Raw genomic sequence first — 23,265 nt, 5'->3', positions numbered from 1 at the left:
AAAAGTGAGAGAAAAAAACGCATGTCGACATTTTGTTATGTCGACCTACTAAATGTCGACCTAGAGTCCCTGTCAACTTAGAAACCATGTCGACCTAATTACTGTTGACCAATAGTGGTCGACCTAGACACTGTCGACCTGAGTCGTGTCTATCTAACATACCACACCCACAGAGAGGATAACTAACTCTACTCAGAAGATAGCAACATTAGCGTCAGCATCGAAAAAAGCTTAATAGTTCCCAAAATGACCCATTTGATATTCATCTTGGAGACATATTCTGGAAATAAAATCAGAATGACTATTAATTCCGAGAAGTGCACCATTCAGAGAATTTCTGCTGAACTGTGTTACCATATGTTATGGGGCCCTAAAGTTAAAATAATTATAAGTGACTATACTGGTTTTTGATAAATATTGCTGAAACTGTAAGGTGTTGTTTTTCTTGCTTTTGGGTATTGCTTCAAATTGGTCATACTGTATGTATAAGTAATTTGTTTTGCTTTAGGATTTTTTTTTTTTATAAGAATAGTGTAATATTACCAAGCCTTCAGGTATAATAATTTGTGCCAACTAACCAGAGGTTCGTCCAGCCAACGAAGACTACCCATTGAGCTTCCAGTAATTCTGGTTGTCTTATGTTCATATTTGTAATACAGATTGTATTGTTTTTAGTGGACATTGTAGCTGTTGCAAATAGATAGACATGTTATTTGTAATATTCAGGAACTTTAAATTTCACTCACCCAATAAATCATTTCATTTTTGATAGATATTTATCCAGCAGTATTAGTTACAACCAGACCCAGCCTTACAAGTTTACTTGTCTATTATTTATTTATGTGGTGAGGTCCAGAAGGAACACAATTGCATCATCACAGCCCTGTCCTATAATGTAATGCCCAATTCACTGTATTACAGTTAGAGTGGTCTGGAAATGATAACGTGATTCAAAGCGAATCACATCATCAAGCCCCCATTGCCCCACCCATTGTGGATGGGATGCAGGAGGGCTGTCCTCTTTCAGGAGAACTTCCCTTATTTTTTAGGTCTCCCAGAAATACCAGGGGGTATTTTTTTGGAAAGTGCAGGTTTATAGAAGAGGAGATGTTACCCATAGCAACCAATCAGATTCTACTTATCGTTTAACTAGCATCATCCAGAAGATAGTACCTAGAATCTGATTGGTTGCTATGGTGAGCATCTCCACTTCTATAAACCTGCACTTTAGTAAATATAGTATCCGGACTATAGATCTACACTAAAAAGGTCTACAGTCAATAGGTCTACCACTAATGGTAGACATGCATTAGGTCAACAGGTTCAATAGGCTGACATGTAAAAATGTCGACAGGTCAAAAGGTAGTTTTTTCATTTTTGAAACTTTTTCATACTTTACCATCAATGTGGACTACGATTAGGAATAGTTACCTGTTCTGAGCACAGTAGTAGTGGAACAAGGCACCTTTTCTCACTTTTTTTGTGTCGACCATTTACATGTCAACCTTTTGACCCTGTCGACCTTTTGACCCTGTTGACCTTTCCTATTGTCTACCCATTCTATGTCAACCTTTGACCCTGTCGACCTAATGCATGTCTACCATTAGTGGTAGACCTATTGACTGTAGACATTTTTAGTGTAGATCTAATAATCTACACCCAGTAAATATAAACCCCGGGAGAGTGGGCAAGTATTTTTTTTTTACCCCCTAGGCCACATTTTGTACACCTGCCCCCACCCAACTTTCGCTGCAGCCAAGCTCCATGGCCTAACTGCAGCACAACCCATAGACCATGTGAGTAAAACAAGTGTTGTGACTGTAATTTAAATTAATACTACGTTTTTGCTCCGTCACCAGGTCACTGCAAGTTGGTCACCATAGGCCTGTTCCAGGACCCAGGATTTTACCTTTAATATTGGATTTACGGGATCAGTGTTAATCATAGTTGCCTACCCTCCCTCATTCTGCAGGAGACTCCCTGAAATAGCAGCAATCTCCCTCACTCCCTGAATAGACCAGCAATCTCCCTGATTGCACCTTACTCCCATTATGTAGCTGTTACATTCTTGGGGGGAAAAAGAAATCAGAGATAAATACATTCAAATGGGATCATCAGTGCCATTTACCTGCATTGGTTATAAGGCACAATGATCCCTATGGCTACATGCATTTTAAATAAGGTTTCTTGTGGCCACTTACAGTATATGGAACCTCTTGTAAAACACAATACACAAACAAATCCTGCAAAATATCAGTGTCTTTTCTTCAACAAATAGATATTACTAAGTTTGGGGCTCATTTACATTTGGATGTAAGTCATTTTCATAACACGCCTCTCAGATGTAGCAATACGTGCCCACGCAGGGCCGTTTCTAGACAATTTGGCTCCCAGTGCGAGATTTCAAAATGCGCCCCCCCCCCATTGCTATAAAAAAAAATTGCGTGCCCCCCCATATAGCTATAAAAAGAAAAGGGTGTGTGGCCTGATTAAAATGGGATGTGGTCTCATTAAAGTGGGCGTGGCCTCGTCTGATATCATCACGCCCACCACTAGGGAAAAAAAATAAAAATAAAAAAAGTCCCCATTTTACACATTACAGCAGGCAGGTGTCCCCATTTTACACAGCGCGGCAGGCAGGTGTCCCAATTTTACACAGCGCGGCAGGCAGGTGTCCCCATTTTACAAAGTGCGGCAGGCAGGTATCCCCATTTTACACCGTGCGGTAGGCAGGTATCCCCATTTTACACAGTACGGTAGGCAGATATCCCCATTTTACACAGTACGCAGGCAGGTGCCCCCATTTTACAAAGTGCGGCAGGCAGGTATCCCCATTTTACACAGTACGGCAGGCAGATATCCCCATTTTACACAGCGCGGCAGGCACGTGCCCCCATTTTACACAGCACGGCAGGCAGGTGTCCCCATTTTACAAAGTGCGGCAGGCAGGTATCCCCATTTTACACAGTACGGCAGGCAGGTATCCCCATTTTACACAGTGCGGCAGGCAGATATCCCCATTTTACACAGTACGGCAGGCAGGTGTCCCCATTTTACACAGTTCGGCAGGCAGGTATCCCCATTTTACACAGTGCGGCAGGCAGATATCCCCATTTTACACAGTGCGGCAGGCAGGTATCCCCATTTTACACAGTACGGCAGGCAGATATCCTCATTTTACACAGTACGCAGGCAGGTGCCCCCATTTTACACAGTGCGGCAGGCAGATATCCCCATTTTACACAGTGCGGCAGGCAGGTGTCCCCATTTTACACAGTGGGGCAGGCAGGTGTCCCCATTTTACACAGTGGGGCAGGCAGGTGTCCCCATTTTACACAGTACGCAGGCAGGTGCCCCCATTTTACACAGTGCGGCAGGCAGGTGTCCCCATTTTACACAGTGCGGCAGGCAGGTATCCCCACTTTACACAGTGCGGCAGGCAGGTATCCCCACTTTACACAGTGCGGCAGGCAGGTATCCCCATTTTACAAAGTGCGTCAGGCAGGTATCCCCATTTTACACAGTGCGGCAGGCAGGTATCCCCATTTTACACAGTGCGGCAGGCAGGTGTCAAGTGGGGGGGGAAGGAAGGGGGAGAGAGAGAGAGAGCTAATACTTACATCTTCCCGCTCTTCGGGTCCGGCCGCCTCACGTTCCTCGCGCCGGCCGCCTCCTCCTCCTTCCAGGCTTATCTCCTCTCCTCCCTCTTCCCGAGCGCTCCTGCTCGGGGGGCGGGGCTTCGCGGAATGACGCGTTTGCGTCGTGACGTCACGACGCAAACACGTCATTCCGCGAAACTCCGCCCCTCGAGCAGGAGCGCTCGGGAAGAGGGAGGAGAGGAGATAAGGACACACAAAGTGCCGCGGCGGGCGCCCCCCGTGCGGTTGCACGGCTCGCCCGCCGCTAGAAACGGCACTGTGCCCACGCTTTTAGTTGTTACATTCACAATCTCCCTGAAATGCTTTTTCAAAAGTAGGCAAGTATGGTGTTAATACGTAATACCAGAGTCCACAGTAAATCTTTATACAGTATCCATTTTTCTTGTGAAAATATTAACTGTTTGTTCAACTACAACTACAATGTTTGACATTTAAGTGTAAAGTGTGGAGGTGTATTGGGGCTCCCATGTCACCTGGTGTATTTACACTTAGTAAGTCCCTGCGGAGAACCAAAGGGCTGTTCTGTCTAACACTGTTTCTGTAGCTCCCTGGTTTGTGCATGTTTCTATCCAGAGGGGGTGGGGGTGATTCTGCTGAGTATTTTACTTTCAGTACAACAGGATGTAGAGTCTGCATCCTCCCAGCCGGTCCCTTTCCTAGAGGATAATTCCTAATTCCTGATATGCAAGTGCTGCTTTTAAGCAGTTATTAATCTGAGTAATGATGTTTCCTGAGCACTGCACACAGTTAAAGCACTTATCCAAAAGCTCAGGTCACTAATGTCTCGTCCCTGGATTACAGCTCATCTCATAATGTCCAGGGAAGTCTATGACAACCAAAACACACCTATGGTTGCGTGACTTCCATCTCTGTACTTAGAAACTACACACGCATGTTTCCACTTTTCTAAACCACTAACCACCATCTCTTCAGTCTATAGCTTCAATAAGTAGAATCACTACTGAAGTCTGAAAAAAAAAAAAAAAAAAACAATTTAAATGTAAAAAAACAAGCTAAAGTTTTTTACTAGGGGCCTGATTCACCCAAATCTAAATCTCTCTGCACATGTTACATCTGCCCCACCTGCAGTGTAGCCTTTTTTTCCCATTTGTGTGCTTTTTTGCTTTTCTATGTTAGAAGCACTGTCCTGTCTTTAGCTCCATGGTTGTGCAGCATGTTGGCATAATATAATTAAAGGACAATAATATTACTGGCACCAGGGGTTAAAGTGAGCCGGAACGGGGCGGAACTGCGTTCCGTCAGTTCCATTTGGAGACGGAACGCAGTTCCGCCTCCTCTGGCTCACCTCACCCCATGTGTCCCTGGCGCCGCAGCAGGGAGATGACGTACGCCCGCTGCGGGCACCCGTCTCCCTGCACTGCGGCAGCCGGAGGCAGGAGCTCAGTACTGAGCTCCGGCTTCCGGCTCTGTCAGTGCGCGCTATGGGAGAGACGTCATGACGTCATTCCCATAGTGCCGAGGAGCAGACACACAGAAGACTGCAGCGGCTGGACACGGAGCAGGGCTTGGTAAGCATGGTGTGTTGTGTTTGTCTCTTTTAAATTTGTGTAGAGGCGCATCTGGGGGGGAGCATTACTACTGGGGAGCAAACTACTGAGGGGGGCATTACTACTGGGGGGGCAAACTACTGAGGGGCATCTACTGGGGGCAAACAACTGGGTGGGATTACTACTGGGGGCAAACTACAGGGGGCATTACTACTGGGGGGGCATCGACTGGGGGCAAACTACTGGGGGCATTACTACTGGGGGGCAAACTACTGAGGGGCATCTACTGGGGGCAAACAACTGGGGGGTATTACTAGGGGCATTACTACTGGGGGCAAACTACTGGGGCCATTACTACTGAGGGCAAACTACTGGGGGGGCATTACTACTGGGGGGCAAACTAAGGGGCATCTACGGGGGGCAAACTATGGGGGCATTACTACTGGTGGGCAAACTACTGGGGGCATTACTACTGGGGGGCATCTACTGGGGAACATTGCTACGGGGCAAACTACAAGGGGGCAAACTACAAGAGGGCATTACTACTGGGGGCAAACTACTGAGGGGCATCTACTGGGGGTAAACTACTGGGGGGCAAATGACAGGGGCATCTACTGGGGGCATTACTACTGGTGGCAAACTACTGGGGGACATTACTACTGGGGTGCATCTGCTGGGGGCAAACTAACTACTGGTGGCAAACTACAGGAGGGCATTACTACAGGGGCATTACTACTGGGGGTGTAACTACAGGGGCTAAACTACTGGGAGCATTACTACTTGGAGGCATTACTACTGGGGTCTAAACTACAAGGGGGCATAACTACAGGGGCTAAACGACTGGGGGCATTACTACAGGCAACATTACTACTGGGGGCAATATTACAGAGGGGCATTACCATTAAGGGCATTACTACTGGGGGCACTACTAACGAGGGCATTGTAAAGGGGGCACTTCATAAGGGGCATCACTCCTGGGGACACAAGGGACACTACTACTGCGGGCATTGCATAAGGGGCACCACTACTATGGGCTCTACTACTGTGGGCACTGTATAAGAGGCGCTACTACTGTGGGCATTATTACTATTGTGTAACACGCCCCTTTTTTTGAGACCAGGCCCCCTTTTTTGCGGCGCGCGCAATAACTTTATTTCATTAGCGCCATGGGGAGGGGGGTGAGTTCCACCACCTCTCTAGGACCACTTTAAGCACTGACTAGCACTATCTGAGAAACGCTTTCAGCAATGAGAAAACTTGCCATAGTAAATATATATTGCACAGGTTCTCAAATGTGGTCCTCAAGGCACCCCAACGGTCCATGTTTTAGGTATAGCCATGGCTCAGCACAGATGGTTAAACTGACTGAGGTGCTAATTAAGTCACCTGTGGCCAAGCATGGATATACTTAAAACCTGGACCATTGGGGTGCCTTGAGGACCGCGTTTTAGAACCTCTGATGTATTGTATAGGAATACACTACATCATACCTCCCAACTTTCCTGTGAAGGGAGTCAGGACGATCCGGAAAGGGGGATGTGGCCTCAGTCAGGAGAGGCGTGACCTTGTCTGAGTGGGCGTGACCTCAGAAAATGGACCTTTTTGCAGCCTATTGGGGGCATGCCCAACACTCTCCGAGCAGCTGGGCAGGCCCCTGCTCCCCTTCCAGCAGTGAGTAAATGCTGTACACATGTGCATGGCATCTATTCAGAGATCGTTTGAATAGCAGGACTGTCCCGCTGGAATCAGTTCAGCTGGGAGGTATGCTACATGTATATGCTTCCCTATGAATTAAATAGCTGCCACACTACCAGCTTTTTATTATTAAAGCCAGTATTAAAGCCACACTACCAGTGTGTAAAAAAGTTGTAGTATATGAAATTAACATAATATCCCTTTAATCTGGGACACCTATGATTTACAAAGGGTCTGGTGCTGATTAAAACCAGGTGAAATGCAGGCTTGAATATAGCCAGCCACAGATCCTGGAATAAAGGTATATTACGGCAACCCTAAGTATAGTCTGCCACCTCTAGCTGGAGCCCCAGGAGCTGCTACATACAGACATGTTTCCTGAAGTTCCTTTGCTCCTCTTGCAACCTTGAATGAGAATCAGATTGGGGTTTGGGCATACCTCCCAACATGACCCTCTCCAGGAGGGACAGAACGCTCTGCTCCTGGACTTCCCTCTTAATTTATGATTGCCATCACCTGTGCTGAAACACCTTTCTTATCCACTAACCTGTTGATCACAGGTGCAGACAATCATAAATAAAGAGAAAGTCCAGAAGCAGAGCATTGTGTCCCTCCTGGAGAGGGTCATGTTGGGAGGTATGGTTTGGGGCTTAGCAGGAGCACCAATCAAAGGCAAAATATTTTTTTCAGATTTCACTATTCTATCCTCTTCTCCATCAACATTTTAATGTTGGTTAACAATAATAATGTACCAGTAAGCAGGGACGGATTGGGGTTGTGAAGCAGCCTTGGCAAGTCACAGTGCACGCGTGTTCACGACAAGGCGGGTGGCTACGGCTCACAGGTGCGCTCCATGAGTCAGGGGAGCCTTGTCTCGTGACATACCCTGTATCCCGACTGCTGATGGAACAGAGGGCAACTAAGCAGCGAGCCGGGAGGCTGCGCTGCACAGCCAGCCCTGTTGTTGGTGTGGCAGGACTGGTCCATCCACCATAAGCCCTTCTGATATTTAGTATAGTGTCCAGCACTGCCAGTAAGCATGTAGCAACGCTAGGTCTTCACAGAGGAAGGAAGGGGCGTGTGCAAATACCTCATACCAGGTAGCAGTGCAGCTGAAAAGCACACACAAGCAGTAAGGAGTGATCAGTCTATTTCAGTGGTCAGGGAAGAGGGGTAAATTACCCCAAATGTGGTAAAAATGAAATTCCTGGGGGTAATGGATGGTCACACTGCTGAGACACAGCCCCGTCCAGCACCAGCCGGCTTGCGATGTGACGTGCTAATGTCACACCATGCTCCCTCCTGCCCGCCCTGCGCTGTGCTCCTGGCCGCCCTGTGCTGTGTTCCTGGCCGTGGTGTGAAGTGCTGACATCACACCGCGCTCCCTCACACCCCCCCGTCCTGCGCTGTCCTGTCCTCCCGCCCGCGGCCCGCCAACTCACACACAGAACTTGAAGTGTTTTGTGGCTGACCGCTGACGGAGTTCCGCAGGATAAAACAGTGGCGCACATAACAGTGGGAAATACCCACTGACATTACTGAGGTGAGCATGTGACCATCTGTCTCCTAAAAGTCGTGCCTCCCCTCATCCATCTTTCTTACATTTATTCTGGTGTTTTGGGGAGAAAGTGTTAATTAACCCACTCATTGCCAATAATTGGCGAAAATTATAATATATATATATATATATATATATATATACTGTGTGTGTGTGTATGTATATATATTGTCAAAGTCAGAAAATATTACAACACACACATTACGTACAAACACCACATAGATGGCCTCCGTGTGCGTACGTGTTCAGCTGTGCGTGCACATATTCGCAAATTGCGTATGGTCGCTCCCGCGGTCCTGCGCATTAGAGCGTGGTATGAGTAATTACAGTGGAATTTGTACTCGCATGGAAAAGCCACAAAGACATATCATAAATCTAATCTATATATTGCATAAATCCCACACTGTCTGCTTTTTCTTCTAAATAGCATGAAGATCGGTCACACATAAATTAAAACTCCCAGAGACTAAAATACAATGGCCTTATTTACACTAAGCTTTGAAATTCTATGAAGAAGGCAAACACCTTTGTTTACTAGGGTAGCCGAGTTTCTATTTAAAACAATAAGTACTGGATTGTCTTGTCTCACCTGAAGACAAAAACAAACGAAGAGACAATACCCAGGAACCTAAGCTGCGAGAAACTCAATTAGCAAATAGCTAACCAAAATACAAACCAGACATTTAGAAATCTGAGATATTAACATTCATAGTTTAAACTCTTGGAGATGTATGTGTTTGTTTGTATGTATGTATATATATATATATATATATATAATATATACATATATATATATAATTCCTAACAAATTGTAATAGCAGGAGTGTGTGTGTGTGTGTGTGTGTGTGTGTGTGTGTATGTATATATATATATATACATATATATATAGTGTATGGATATATGTGGACATATGTATATCTTGAGGATGGAAATAGGTAATCATATCATGTGTGGGATCATATTGTTCAGAGTCACGTAAACATTAATCTGATGGGAATAAGAATATTATTATATATTACCACATTAAGGTATTAATAATACCAGATTTATGTATGATTAATGTGATGGGTTTAACTGGTCATGGGGCGGGAACTCAGATGCAAACAACAGAAACCACATCTCAAGTCCTAGCCATCGCCCACTTCTTGAGCTGACCAATGATCTCCGGTGCACAGGATATGTCCCACCCCCGAACCAATGGAGGAAGAGCACACAGTGTCTATTGTATTATGTTTTGATCTACTGTATAAAAGATGCATGCTGCAGGCCTGGTCATACAAGACTCACAAAGTTATCTATCTAGATGACCGAGGACCAGACTGGGTAGCGTGGCGAAATCCAAACAAGTATGTATCATTGACTGTAGCCATTATTCTTTTGTATTGTATTGCTTTGTTATTGTAACCCCCTTTCAGTAATAATACGCTGTGGTGTCGGAACCCAGTAGTTTAATTACAATCTGGTGTCGTGTCTTCCTTTCCCTGCTAAGGTTTAAAGTGTATTATTATCGCATTGCATAGCTGTTAAGGGTTCACGGTGTATCATTGGGTGTGTACGCGCTGTGTGTACTTTGTACAGCCAGCGCGGCGTTTGTACGCAAAGTCCGTACTCAGTACGGGACTCTGTACGCTAACGGTGTAAAAAGTCCGTAGGTTGCGGATTAAGTATAGCGGCCGCAGCGGCTTCATTTAAAGTGTATGAAATGTCTTTTTAAAGTGTTGCTTTTAGTCCTGTATGAAAATCAGCATTCTCAATAAATATATATATATATATATATATATATATATAGAATTTGTCGGCAGATAAGAACCACTTGGCCCATCTAGTCTGCCCCCTTTTTTTTTTTTTATATTATTTTACTCTCTAACCTTATTTGATCCTTTTTTCTTTGTAAGGATATCCTTATGTCTATCCCATGCATGTTTAAATTGCTCTATTGTCTTAGCCTCTACCACCTCTGATGGGAGGCTATTCCACTTGTCCACTACCCTTTCTGTGAAATAATTTTTCCGCAAATTTCCCCTGAACCTCCCCCCCTCCAGTCCTCGTGTCCTATTGCTTCTCTTCATTTGGAGAATGTTTCCCTCCTCGACTTTGTTAAAACCCTTGATATATTTGAAAGTTTCTATCATGTCCCCCCTTTCCCTTCTCTGCTCCAAACTATACATATTGAGATTTCTCAGTCTTTCTGGGTATGTTTTGTGATGTAGGCCATGCACCATTTTAGTTGCCCTCCTTTGTACAGTTTCTAATGTATTAATATCCTTTTGAAGAGGATATTAATACATTAGTTTATATATATATATATATATATATATATATACACACACACACACACACACAGAAATGCCATATAAACAGTGATAACCAGTATATATGCACAATAATATATGATTTCCTTCCTTTCAAATCAAGGGGGTAAAAGGTAAAAAAGTTTCCTGACCCCTGGTCTATCTTGTTCTAAGTGGCAGTGAAATTTAAATTATTACAGAGTTTAGCAACATTTTATAAGTAAAAACAGATTACAAAACATATCATATTAAAGATAATTTATTAAAATCTTTGTTTACCATGGTATGAATTAAAACACTTATCACGTGGTAATTTCACTTATCTATGCTCGCTCTGCTTAACGCACAATTCAACTGGAAAAGGCTTTTCCCAGCAGTCTTGCAGTGCTTTTCTATGACATGTGGGAAAAAATAGGTAAATCAGCCTGTACCCCAAAATAGTGCACACTTTTACTGGATAATACTTTTATTGTAGATGTCTCTTAAAAGGTAACAAATTGCGGTTTTTTTGCATTTTTTTTATAACATTGACAAACAAATAGAAAACAAACATTTTTAAGCAAATTAATGTTCTAGACAAATTTGGGGTGCATAAAATTCCTGTAACTAGATTTTTGGTCATTGTTAAAAAACACCTGTAACTCTCACCTGCAAGCCTTAAACCCCTGTCCCCATTGGCATATCTATAATACTGTATGTGCCGATTAGTGTATTTATAATAGGTGTGAACAACATTGATATCCTGACAGACAGGATCCCGACAGCTGGTAAATTGACTGCTTCCCACTGCACACATAGAAAATATACTTACCCCTCCGAAGTCCTAGGGTGGGCATTAATACAGACAGAAATCACTGGGAATATAGCGCACATAGGGTGGCCAATCCCGGGCCATTTTTTCAATCCTGGGTATCGAGATTGAAAAATGGTCAATCCTGGGATCCCCGGGATTGGCGTTTCCCTGTGTGGCCGCCCCCCCTCGCACCGCCCCGCACAAAACACTCACCATACACCAGGGGCGGACACATCTTCACCTCTCTCCCGGCGGCACCCAGCAGCATATGACGGCGCAGCGTGACCTCTCACTGCACATCACGCTGCACTGGGGAGCCGCTAGGAGGAGGCCGGGCTGCGTCTGAGCGTCCAGTGGACGCTCAATGCTGATCCCTCAATCCCCGGGATTGGAGCTTTCAATCCCGGGATTGAATCCTGGCCATTTTTGGGCCTAAATCCCCGGATCCCGCCGATCCCGATCCCAAGATTGGCCTCCCTAGGCGCACATGTGCAGTAGAGTTGTCCACAGGAACATGACGCCCGAGCCTGAGTCTCCTTTGCTGCCAGAGAGCAGGGAACCGATTGGATCATGCACATAGGTCCTCTTCTCCCTTAAACTGCCCTTGCCTGTCCCATCAGTACAGCACCCCTGTATATTGTCTACATCATTTAACCCATTTTTCTGCATTCTATAACACAAAAAAATGACATGTTATTGTTGGCCAAATTAAGCTAATTAAAAGCCTCTAAGTTCCTAATTAATCATTAGGGGTGTCTCATGGATTCTAAACCATGTACCGACATTTTTACCTTGAAATAGGGATTTTTTTCAAACTTTTCAAACTGCATTAAATCCGATGGGCGACTAATTGAATAGCAATAAATTTGTGCCCATAAGCATTGTTGCATTTAGCCTTGATAACCCATTTACAGGGGTTAAGTTGCATTTTGCCATGTTAACACGTTGAATTCTCCCCAATGACTTACAGTATGACTTGTTACTTTTTTAATCTTTTTAAGACTTTTTTTTATTACTGTTTTCATGCCCTCCCCCTTTATTATTTAAACAGAGGGAATACCTGCAAGTCAACCCACCCTTGTAAACTACTGTAATTGCTAAACTGGGCAGAGCTCAGCCTTTCCAGATGCACCGTCCCTCCTACTAGGCAATGTTTCTGGTGCTGTAGACAGCAAAGAGTGCAGAGTGGAGACATGCAGATGTGAGGGAAGGGGGTGAGGGGAGACACTCCACTACTAAGAAGTAATTAGCATTAGAGATGAGCGCCTGAAATTTTTCGGGTTTTGTGTTTTGGTTTTGGGTTCGGTTCCGCGGCCGTGTTTTGGGTTCGAACGCGTTTTGGCAAAACCTCACCGAATTATTTTTGTCGGATTCGGGTGTGTTTTGGATTCGGGTGTTTTTTTCCAAAAACACTAAAAAACAGCTTAAATCATAGAATTTGGGGGTCATTTTGATCCCAAAGTATTATTAACCTCAAAAACCATAATTTACACTCATTTTCAGTCTATTCTGAATACCTCACACCTCACAATATTATTTTTAGTCCTAAAATTTGCACCGAGGTCGCTGTGTGAGTAAGATAAGCGACCCTAGTGGCCGACACAAACACCGGGCCCATCTAGGAGTGGCACTGCAGTGTCACGCAGGATGTCCCTTCCAAAAAACCCTCCCCAAACAGCACATGACGCAAAGAAAAAAAGAGGCGCAATGAGGTAGCTGTGTGAGTAAGATTAGCGACCCTAGTGGCCGACACAAACACCGGGCCCATCTAGGAGTGGCACTGCAGTGTCACGCAGGATGGCCCTTCCAAAAAACCCTCCCCAAACAGCACATGACGCAAAGAAAAAAAGAGGCGCAATGAGGTAGCTGACTGTGTGAGTAAGATTAGCGACCCTAGTGGCCGACACAAACACCGGGCACATCTAGGAGTGGCACTGCAGTGTCACGCAGGATGTCCCTTCCAAAAAACCCTCCCCAAACAGCACATGACGCAAAGAAAAAAAGAGGCGCAATGAGGTAGCTGTGTGAGTAAGATTAGCGACCCTAGTGGCCGACACAAACACCGGGCACATCTAGGAGTGGCACTGCAGTGTCACGCAGGATGTCCCTTCCAAAAAACCCTCCCCAAACAGCACATGACGCAAAGAAAAAAAGAGGCGCAATGAGGTAGCTGTGTGAGTAAGATTAGCGACCCTAGTGGCCGACACAAACACCGGGCCCATCTAGGAGTGGCACTGCAGTGTCACGCAGGATGTCCCTTCCAAAAAACCCTCCCCAATCAGCACATGATGCAAAGAAAAAGAAAAGAAAAAAGAGGTGCAAGATGGAATTATCCTTGGGCCCTCCCACCCACCCTTATGTTGTATAAACAAAACAGGACATGCACACTTTAACCAACCCATCATTTCAGTGACAGGGTCTGCCACACGACTGTGACTGATATGACGGGTTGGTTTGGACCCCCCCCAAAAAAGAAGCAATTAATCTCTCCTTGCACAAACTGGCTCTACAGAGGCAAGATGTCCACCTCATCTTCACCCTCCGATATATCACCGTGTACATCCCCCTCCTCACAGATTATCAATTCGTCCCCACTGGAATCCACCATCTCAGCTCCCTGTGTACTTTGTGGAGGCAATTGCTGCTGGTCAATGTCTCCGCGGAGGAATTGATTATAATTCATTTTAATGAACATCATCTTCTCCACATTTTCTGGATGTAACCTCGTACGCCGATTGCTGACAAGGTGAGTGGCGGCACTAAACACTCTTTCGGAGTACACACTTGTGGGAGGGCAACTTAGGTAGAATAAAGCCAGTTTGTGCAAGGGCCTCCAAATTGCCTCTTTTTCCTGCCAGTATAAGTACGGACTGTGTGACGTGCCTACTTGGATGCGGTCACTCATATAATCCTCCACCATTCTATCAATGTTGAGAGAATCATATGCAGTGACAGTAGACGACATGTCCGTAATCGTTGTCAGGTCCTTCAGTCCGGACCAGATGTCAGCATCAGCAGTCGCTCCAGACTGCCCTGCATCACCGCCAGCGGGTGGGCTCGGAATTCTGAGCCTTTTCCTCGCACCCCCAGTTGCGGGAGAATGTGAAGGAGGAGATGTTGACAGGTCGCGTTCCGCTTGACTTGACAATTTTGTCACCAGCAGGTCTTTCAACCCCAGCAGACCTGTGTCTGCCGGAAAGAGAGATCCAAGGTAGGCTTTAAATCTAGGATCGAGCACGGTGGCCAAAATGTAGTGCTCTGATTTCAACAGATTGACCACCCGTGAATCCTTGTTAAGCGAATTAAGGGCTGCATCCACAAGTCCCACATGCCTAGCGGAATCGCTCCGTGTTAGCTCCTTCTTCAATGCCTCCAGCTTCTTCTGCAAAAGCCTGATGAGGGGAATGACCTGACTCAGGCTGGCAGTGTCTGAACTGACTTCACGTGTGGCAAGTTCAAAGGGCATCAGAACCTTGCACAACGTTGAAATCATTCTCCACTGCACTTGAGACAGGTGCATTCCATCTCCTATATCGTGCTCAATTGTATAGGCTTGAATGGCCTTTTGCTGCTCCTCCAACCTCTGAAGCATATAGAGGGTTGAATTCCACCTCGTTACCACTTCTTGCTTCAGATGATGGCAGGGCAGGTTCAGTAGTTTTTGGTGGTGCTCCAGTCTTCTGTACGTGGTGCCTGTACGCCGAAAGTGTCCCGCAATTTTTCTGGCCACCGACAGCATCTCTTGCACGCCCCTGTCGTTTTTTAAAAAATTCTGCACCACCAAATTCAAGGTATGTGCAAAACATGGGACGTGCTGGAATTTGCCCATATTTAATGCACACACAATATTGCTGGCGTTGTCCGATGCCACAAATCCACAGGAGAGTCCAATTGGGGTAAGCCATTCCGCGATGATCTTCCTCAGTTGCCGTAAGAGGTTTTCAGCTGTGTGCATATTCTGGAAAGCGGTGATACAAAGCGTAGCCTGCCTAGGAAAGAGTTGGCGTTTGCGAGATGCTGCTACTGGTGCCGCCGCTGCTGTTCTTGCGGCGGGAGTCCATACATCTACCCAGTGGGCTGTCACAGTCATATAGTCCTGACCCTGCCCTGCTCCACTTGTCCACATGTCCGTGGTTAAGTGGACATTGGGTACAACTGCATTTTTTAGGACACTGGTGAGTCTTTTTCTGACGTCCGTGTACATTCTCGGTATCGCCTGCCTAGAGAAGTGGAACCTAGATGGTATTTGGTAACGGGGGCACACTGCCTCAATAAATTGTCTAGTTCCCTGTGAACTAACGGCGGATACCGGACGCACGTCTAACACCAACATAGTTGTCAAGGACTCAGTTATCCGCTTTGCAGTAGGATGACTGCTGTGATATTTCATCTTCCTCGCAAAGGACTGTTGAACAGTCAATTGCTTACTGGAAGTAGTACAAGTGGGCTTACGACTTCCCCTCTGGGATGACCATCGACTCCCAGCGGCAACAACAGCAGCGCCAGCAGCAGTAGGCGTTACACGCAAGCATGCATCGGAGGAATCCCAGGCAGGAGAGGACTCGTCAGACTTGCCAGTGACATGGCCTGCAGGACTATTGGCATTCCTGGGGAAGGAGGAAATTGACACTGAGGGAGTTGGTGGGGTGGTTTGCGTGAGCTTGGTTACAAGAGGAAGGGATTTACTGGTCAGTGGAGTGCTTCCGCTGTCACCCAAAGTTTTTGAACTTGTCACTGACTTATTATGAATGCGCTGCAGGTGACGTATAAGGGAGGATGTTCCGAGGTGGTTAACGTCCTTACCCCTACTTATTACAGCTTGACAAAGGGAACACACGGCTTGACACCTGTTGTCCGCATTTCTGGTGAAATACCTCCACACCGAAGAGCTGATTTTTTTGGTATTTTCACCTGGCATGTCAACGGCCATATTCCTCCCACGGACAACAGGTGTCTCCCCGGGTGCCTGACTTAAACAAACCACCTCACCATCAGAATCCTCCTGGTCAATTTCCTCCCCAGCGCCAGCAACACCCATATCCTCCTCATCCTGGTGTACTTCAACACTGACATCTTCAATCTGACTATCAGGAACTGGACTGCGGGTGCTCCTTCCAGCACTTGCAGGGGGCATGCAAATAGTGGAAGGCGCATGCTCTTCACGTCCAGTGTTGGGAAGGTCAGGCATCGCAAACGACACAATTGGACTCTCCTTGTGGATTTGGGATTTCAAAGAACGCACAGTTCTTTGCGGTGCTTTTGCCAGCTTGAGTCTTTTCAGTTTTCTAGCGAGAGGCTGAGTGCTTCCATCCTCATGTGAAGCTGAACCACTAGCCATGAACATAGGCCAGGGCCTCAGCCGTTCCTTGTCACTCCGTGTGGTAAATGGCATATTGGCAAGTTTACGCTTCTCCTCCGACAATTTTATTTTAGGTTTTGGAGTCCTTTTTTTTCTGATATTTGGTGTTTTGGATTTGACATGCTCTGTACTATGACATTGGGCATCGGCCTTGGCAGACGACGTTGCTGGCATTTCATCGTCTCGGCCATGACTAGTGGCAGCAGCTTCAGCACGAGGTGGAAGTGGATCTTGATCTTTCCCTAATTTTGGAACCTCAACTTTTTTGTTCTCCATATTTTATAGGCAGAACTAAAAGGCACCTCAGGTAAACAATGGAGATGGATGGATTGGATACTAGTATACAATTATGGACGGACTGCCACGGTTAGGTGGTATAAAAAAACCACGGTTAGGTGGTATATAATACAATTATGGATGGACGGACTGCCTGCCGAGTGCCGACACAGAGGTAGCCACAGCCGTGAACTACCGCACTGTACACTGGTTGATAAAGAGATAGTAGTATACTCGTAACAACTAGTATGACGACGGTATAAAGAATGAAAAAAAAACCACGGTTAGGTGGTATATATTATAATACAATTATGGTTGGACGGACTGCCTGCCGAGTGCCGACACAGAGGTAGCCACAGCCGTGAACTACCGCACTGTACACTGGTTGATAAAGAGATAGTAGTATACTCGTAACAACTAGTATGACGACGGTATAAAGAATGAAAAAAAAACCACGGTTAGGTGGTATATATTATAATACAATTATGGTTGGACGGACTGCCTGCCGAGTGCCGACACAGAGGTAGCCACAGCCGTGAACTACCGCACTGTACACTGGTTGATAAAGAGATAGTAGTATACTCGTAACAACTAGTATGACGACGGTATAAAGAATGAAAAAAAAACCACGGTTAGGTGGTATATATTATAATACAATTATGGATGGACGGACTGCCTGCCGAGTGCCGACACAGAGGTAGCCACAGCCGTGAACTACCGCACTGTACACTGGTTGATAAAGAGATAGTAGTATACTCGTAACAACTAGTATGACGACGGTATAAAGAATGAAAAAAAAAACACGGTTAGGTGGTATATATTATAATACAATTATGGTTGGACGGACTGCCTGCCGAGTGCCGACACAGAGGTAGCCACAGCCGTGAACTACCGCACTGTACACTGGTTGATAAAGAGATAGTAGTATACTCGTAACAACTAGTATGACGACGGTATAAAGAATGAAAAAAAAACCACGGTTAGGTGGTATATATTATAATACAATTATGGTTGGACGGACTGCCTGCCGAGTGCCGACACAGAGGTAGCCACAGCCGTGAACTACCGCACTGTACACTGGTTGATAAAGAGATAGTAGTATACTCGTAACAACTAGTATGACGACGGTATAAAGAATGAAAAAAAAAACACGGTTAGGTGGTATATATTATAATACAATTATGGATGGACGGACTGCCTGCCGAGTGCCGACACAGAGGTAGCCACAGCCGTGAACTACCGCACTGTACACTGGTTGATAAAGAGATAGTAGTATACTCGTAACAACTAGTATGACGACGGTATAAAGAATGAAAAAAAAACCACGGTTAGGTGGTATATATTATAATACAATTATGGTTGGACGGACTGCATGCCGAGTGCCGACACAGAGGTAGCCACAGCCGTGAACTACCGCAATGTACACTGGTTGATAAAGAGATAGTAGTATACTCGTAACAACTAGTATGACGACGGTATAAAGAATGAAAAAAAAAACCACGGTTAGGTGGTATATAATACAATTATGGTTGGACGGACTGCCTGCCAAGTGCCGACACAGAGGTAGCCACAGCCGTGAACTACCGCACTGTACACTGGTTGATAAAGAGATAGTAGTATACTCGTAACAACTAGTATGACGACGGTATAAAGAATGAAAAAAAAACCACGGTTAGGTGGTATATATTATAATACAATTATGGTTGGACGGACTGCCTGCCGAGTGCCGACACAGAGGTAGCCACAGCCGTGAACTACCGCACTGTACACTGGTTGATAAAGAGATAGTAGTATACTCGTAACAACTAGTATGACGACGGTATAAAGAATGAAAAAAAAAACACGGTTAGGTGGTATATATTATAATACAATTATGGATGGACGGACTGCCTGCCGAGTGCCGACACAGAGGTAGCCACAGCCGTGAACTACCGCACTGTACACTGGTTGATAAAGAGATAGTAGTATACTCGTAACAACTAGTATGACGACGGTATAAAGAATGAAAAAAAAACCACGGTTAGGTGGTATATAATACAATTATGGTTGGACGGACTGCCTGCCGAGTGCCGACACAGAGGTAGCCACAGCCGTGAACTACCGCACTGTACACTGGTTGATAAAGAGATAGTAGTATACTCGTAACAACTAGTATGACGACGGTATAAAGAATGAAAAAAAAACCACGGTTAGGTGGTATATATTATAATACAATTATGGATGGACGGACTGCCTGCCGAGTGCCGACACAGAGGTAGCCACAGCCGTGAACTACCGCACTGTACTGTGTCTGCTGCTAATATAGACTGGTTGATAAAGAGATAGTATACAATACTACTAATATACTGGTGGTCAGGCACTGGTCACCACTAGTCACACTGGCAGTGGCACTCCTGCAGCAAAAGTGTGCACTGTTTAATTTTAATATAATATTATTTATCATGTACTCCTGGCTCCTGCTATAACAACCTGCAGTGCTCCCCAGTCTCCCCCACAATTATAAGCTTTATATACAATACATTGATGTGCAGCACACTGGGCTGAGCAGTGCACACAGACTGAGTCACTGTGTGACTGTGTATCGTTTTTTTCAGGCAGAGAACGGATATATTAAATAAAACAAACAACTGCACTGTCTCTGGTGGTCACTGGTCACTGTGGTCGTCAGTCACTAAACTCTGTCTGCACTCTCTTCTAATCTACAGTATCACAGCAATCTCTCTCTCTCTCTCTTCTAAATCTAATCTAAATGGAGAGGACGCCAGCCACGTCCTCTCCCTATCAATCTCAATGCACGTGTGAAAATGGCGGCGACGCGCGGCTCCTTATATAGAATCCGAGTCTCGCGAGAATCCGACAGCGTCATGATGACGTTCGGGCGCGCTCGGGTTAACCGAGCAAGGCGGGAAGATCCGAGTCGCTCGGACCCGTGAAAAAAAAAGTGAAGTTCGTGCGGGTTCGGATTCAAAGAAACCGAACCCGCTCATCTCTAATTAGCATACAAGAATTGTTCTGGGCAAAGCTGTCTCTCTCCAGAGCTGCCTCCACCCTTAGCATGTCACTGTTGTCATTACTCCTTCCTGATTCACAGCATTGGGAGCTGTGATGCACAGGAGGAGAGAAGAAGCACGGGATGCAAAGCACAGCCCAATTTAGTCATTAGCATACTAGCTGCTCTTGCTACAGGACACTCTCCTGGGCAAATGTTGGGGAAGAAAGGGAATCATTTTTATTTTGTCAAAGTAATCAGTGTTTTTCTAGTGTATAATAAATAACAACCCTCCTCCCTGTTAGTATTGTGACAGTTCATCTTTATTTAACAGCAAAACAAACAAGAATCAGGAACAGTCTGGAGCTTCCACTTAAGCATGGCAAAATCAAGTATACGTTAAATAGCCACTTGATAATTATTCTATCTAGAAGTATGATTAATATTATTTGAAGGCATTATGAATGTATACATATACCTTGCAATCAGAGAACAGCTAGAAGAAGCATATAATGTAACGCAGCGCAAGGCAGAACAACGGGTTCTGGTCTCTAGGTCAACAGTAACTAGGTCGACCACTATTGGTCGACAGGGTATCTAGGTCGACATGTTCTAGGTCGACAGGTCAAAGGGTCGACATGAGTTTTTCACAGTTTTTTAAAATCTTTTTCATACTTAATGACCCACGCGTACTACGATTGGGATTAGTAACCGAAGCATGGCGAGCAAAGCAAGCCATGCAAGGGGACACGGTGCACTAATTGGGGTTCCCGGTCACTGTACGGAGAAAACAACACCAAAAAAACATAAAATACTCATGTCGACCTTTTGACCTGTCTACCTAGAGACCCTGTCGACCAATAGTGGTCGACTTAGTTACTGTCGACCTTGCATACCACACCACAGAATAACTGGATTTTAATACCTACCGGTAAATCCTTTTCTCCTAGTCCGTAGAGGATGCTTGGGTCCACTTCAGTACCATGGGGTATAGACAGTTCCGCAGGAGCAATGGGCACTTTAAGACTTTTCTAGAGTGTGAACTGGCTCCTCCCTCTATGCCCCTCCTCCAGACCTCAGTATAGCAACTGTGCCCAGGGAGACGGACATTTAGAGGAAAGGATTTACTTTAGAGTTAACAGTGAGATTTACACCAGCTCACACTTCAACGATGCCGCACAACATGGTATTCAACAAAACACATGCCAACAGCATGAACATTACATCAAACGTGCTGAAAACATTTTCAACAAAATAATAACTGCAGGTAAACTTCGCACTGGGTTGGGTGCCCAGCATCCTCTACGGACTAGGAGAAAAGGATTTACCGGTAGGTATTAAAATCCAGTTATTCTGTGGTGTGGTAGTAGGTATTAAAATCCTGTTTTCTCATATGTCCTAGAGGATGCTGGGGTCCACTTCAGTACCATGGGGTTATACTAAAGCTCCAGTACGGGCGGGAGAGTGCGGATGACCCTGCAGCACCGATTGACCAACCTGTAGGTCCTCATCGGCCAAGGTGTCAAACTTGTAAACTTAGCAAACGTGTTTGCCCTTGACCAAGTAGCTGCTCGGCAAAGTTGTAATGCCGAGACCCCCCGGGCAGCCGCCCAGGACGAGCCCACCTTTCTAGTAGAATGGGCAGTCACCGAATTCGGTATCGACAATCCTGCTGTGGAATGAGCGTGCTGAATCGTACCTCTGATCCAGCGCGCAATAGTCTGTTTAGAAGCAGGACACCCAATCTTGTTGGGAGCATACAGAACAAACAGAGCCTCTGTTTTCCTTATCCGAGCCATTCTAACGACATAGATTCTCAAAGCCCCAACCACAGCTAGGGACTTTGAAGCAGCGATGGTGTCAGTAGCCACTGGCACCACAATAGGCTGGTTTATATGGAAAGAAAAAAACACCTTTGGAAGAAATTGTTGTTGAGTTCGTAACTCAGCTCTATCTTCATGGAGAACCAAGTAAGGCTCTTGTGAGACAAGGCCTCTAACTCGGACACCCTTCTTGCGGATGCCAAGGCCAACAGCATGACCACTTTCCAAGTGAGAAATTTAAACTCAATCTCCTGGAGAGTTTCAAACCAATCCGATTGAAGGAATCGCAACACCACGTTAAGATCCCATGGTGCCACAGAAGGCACAAATGAAGGTTGGATGTGTAGCACCCCCTTCACGAATGTCTGAACTTCTGGAAGGGAGGCCAATTGTTTCTGAAAGAAAACGAACAAGGCCGAAATCTGGACCTTGATTGATCCCAATCGTAGGCCCGCATCCACACTCGCCTGGACAAAATGGAGAAATTGTCCTAACTGAAACTGTTCCGTTGGAGTCTTCTTGGTTTCACACCAAGACACATTTTCTCCAAATACGGTGTAATGTTTAGACGTTACTCCCTTCCTGGCCTGAATAAGAGTGGGAATGACTTCTTTTGGAATATCTTTTCGGGCTAGGATTCGGCGCTCAACAGCCATGCCGTCAAACATAGCTCTCCTCCGTCTTCCTGCAGCTGTATTGAAAACGTACCTCCCAAAATGGCAGCCGCCTCAGAGGAGACAGTTTTTCAAGATACTAGAGGGCTCCTCTAGAATCTTAAATAACTGTCTCCTCTGTGGCGGTAGCCGTTTTGGTAGGGAAGTTTTCAATACAGCTGCTGGAGGGTCGGAGGACAGCGGCAGAACAGCGGGGACGGCCGCGGAACGGTGCAGACGGCGGCGGGCGGGCAGGTGACTGAATGAGAATCCCGGGCCCTCCTTTCTCTGTCAGAGAGGCTGTGCCCATGTGCCCGGGACAGATGTGCCCCCAGCACCCCCCTGATGGCAGCCCTGCTCCCACTCACCATGCAGGAACAGTCCTTACAATTTTGTGATGCGACTCAGATGCATGCGCAAAGGAAAAACATGGCTCCACTGCGTCTGAGATTGCTGCTGCATCAGACTCAGAATCAGGCCCTCAGTATCACTATAGTATGTCGAATGTCATTTACTCGCAAATATAATAAATAAACCCTATCATTTAAATGCACGTTTAATGTAGCTATTAAGGGCCCTATTCAGACCTGACCACAATGTGCATGCACTGCAATGCGCACACACATCGCCGAACAACAACAGGTATCGCCGTACAGTGACA

At 45.7% G+C, this 23,265-nt stretch overlaps 1 protein-coding gene across 1 annotated transcript in view; it reads right to left on the bottom strand.

Annotated features, from left to right (window-relative positions):
• NALF2 (NALCN channel auxiliary factor 2) overlaps positions 1-23,265 on the bottom strand; it is a 519,176-nt gene that overhangs the window by 336,937 nt on the left and 158,974 nt on the right. The window lies entirely within an intron of this gene.

The sequence above is a fragment of the Pseudophryne corroboree genome, chromosome 8, assembly GCF_028390025.1.
Source record: "Pseudophryne corroboree isolate aPseCor3 chromosome 8, aPseCor3.hap2, whole genome shotgun sequence".
Classification (NCBI taxonomy): domain Eukaryota; kingdom Metazoa; phylum Chordata; class Amphibia; order Anura; family Myobatrachidae; genus Pseudophryne; species Pseudophryne corroboree.
This window is presented reverse-complemented; position numbering and strand designations above follow the sequence as displayed.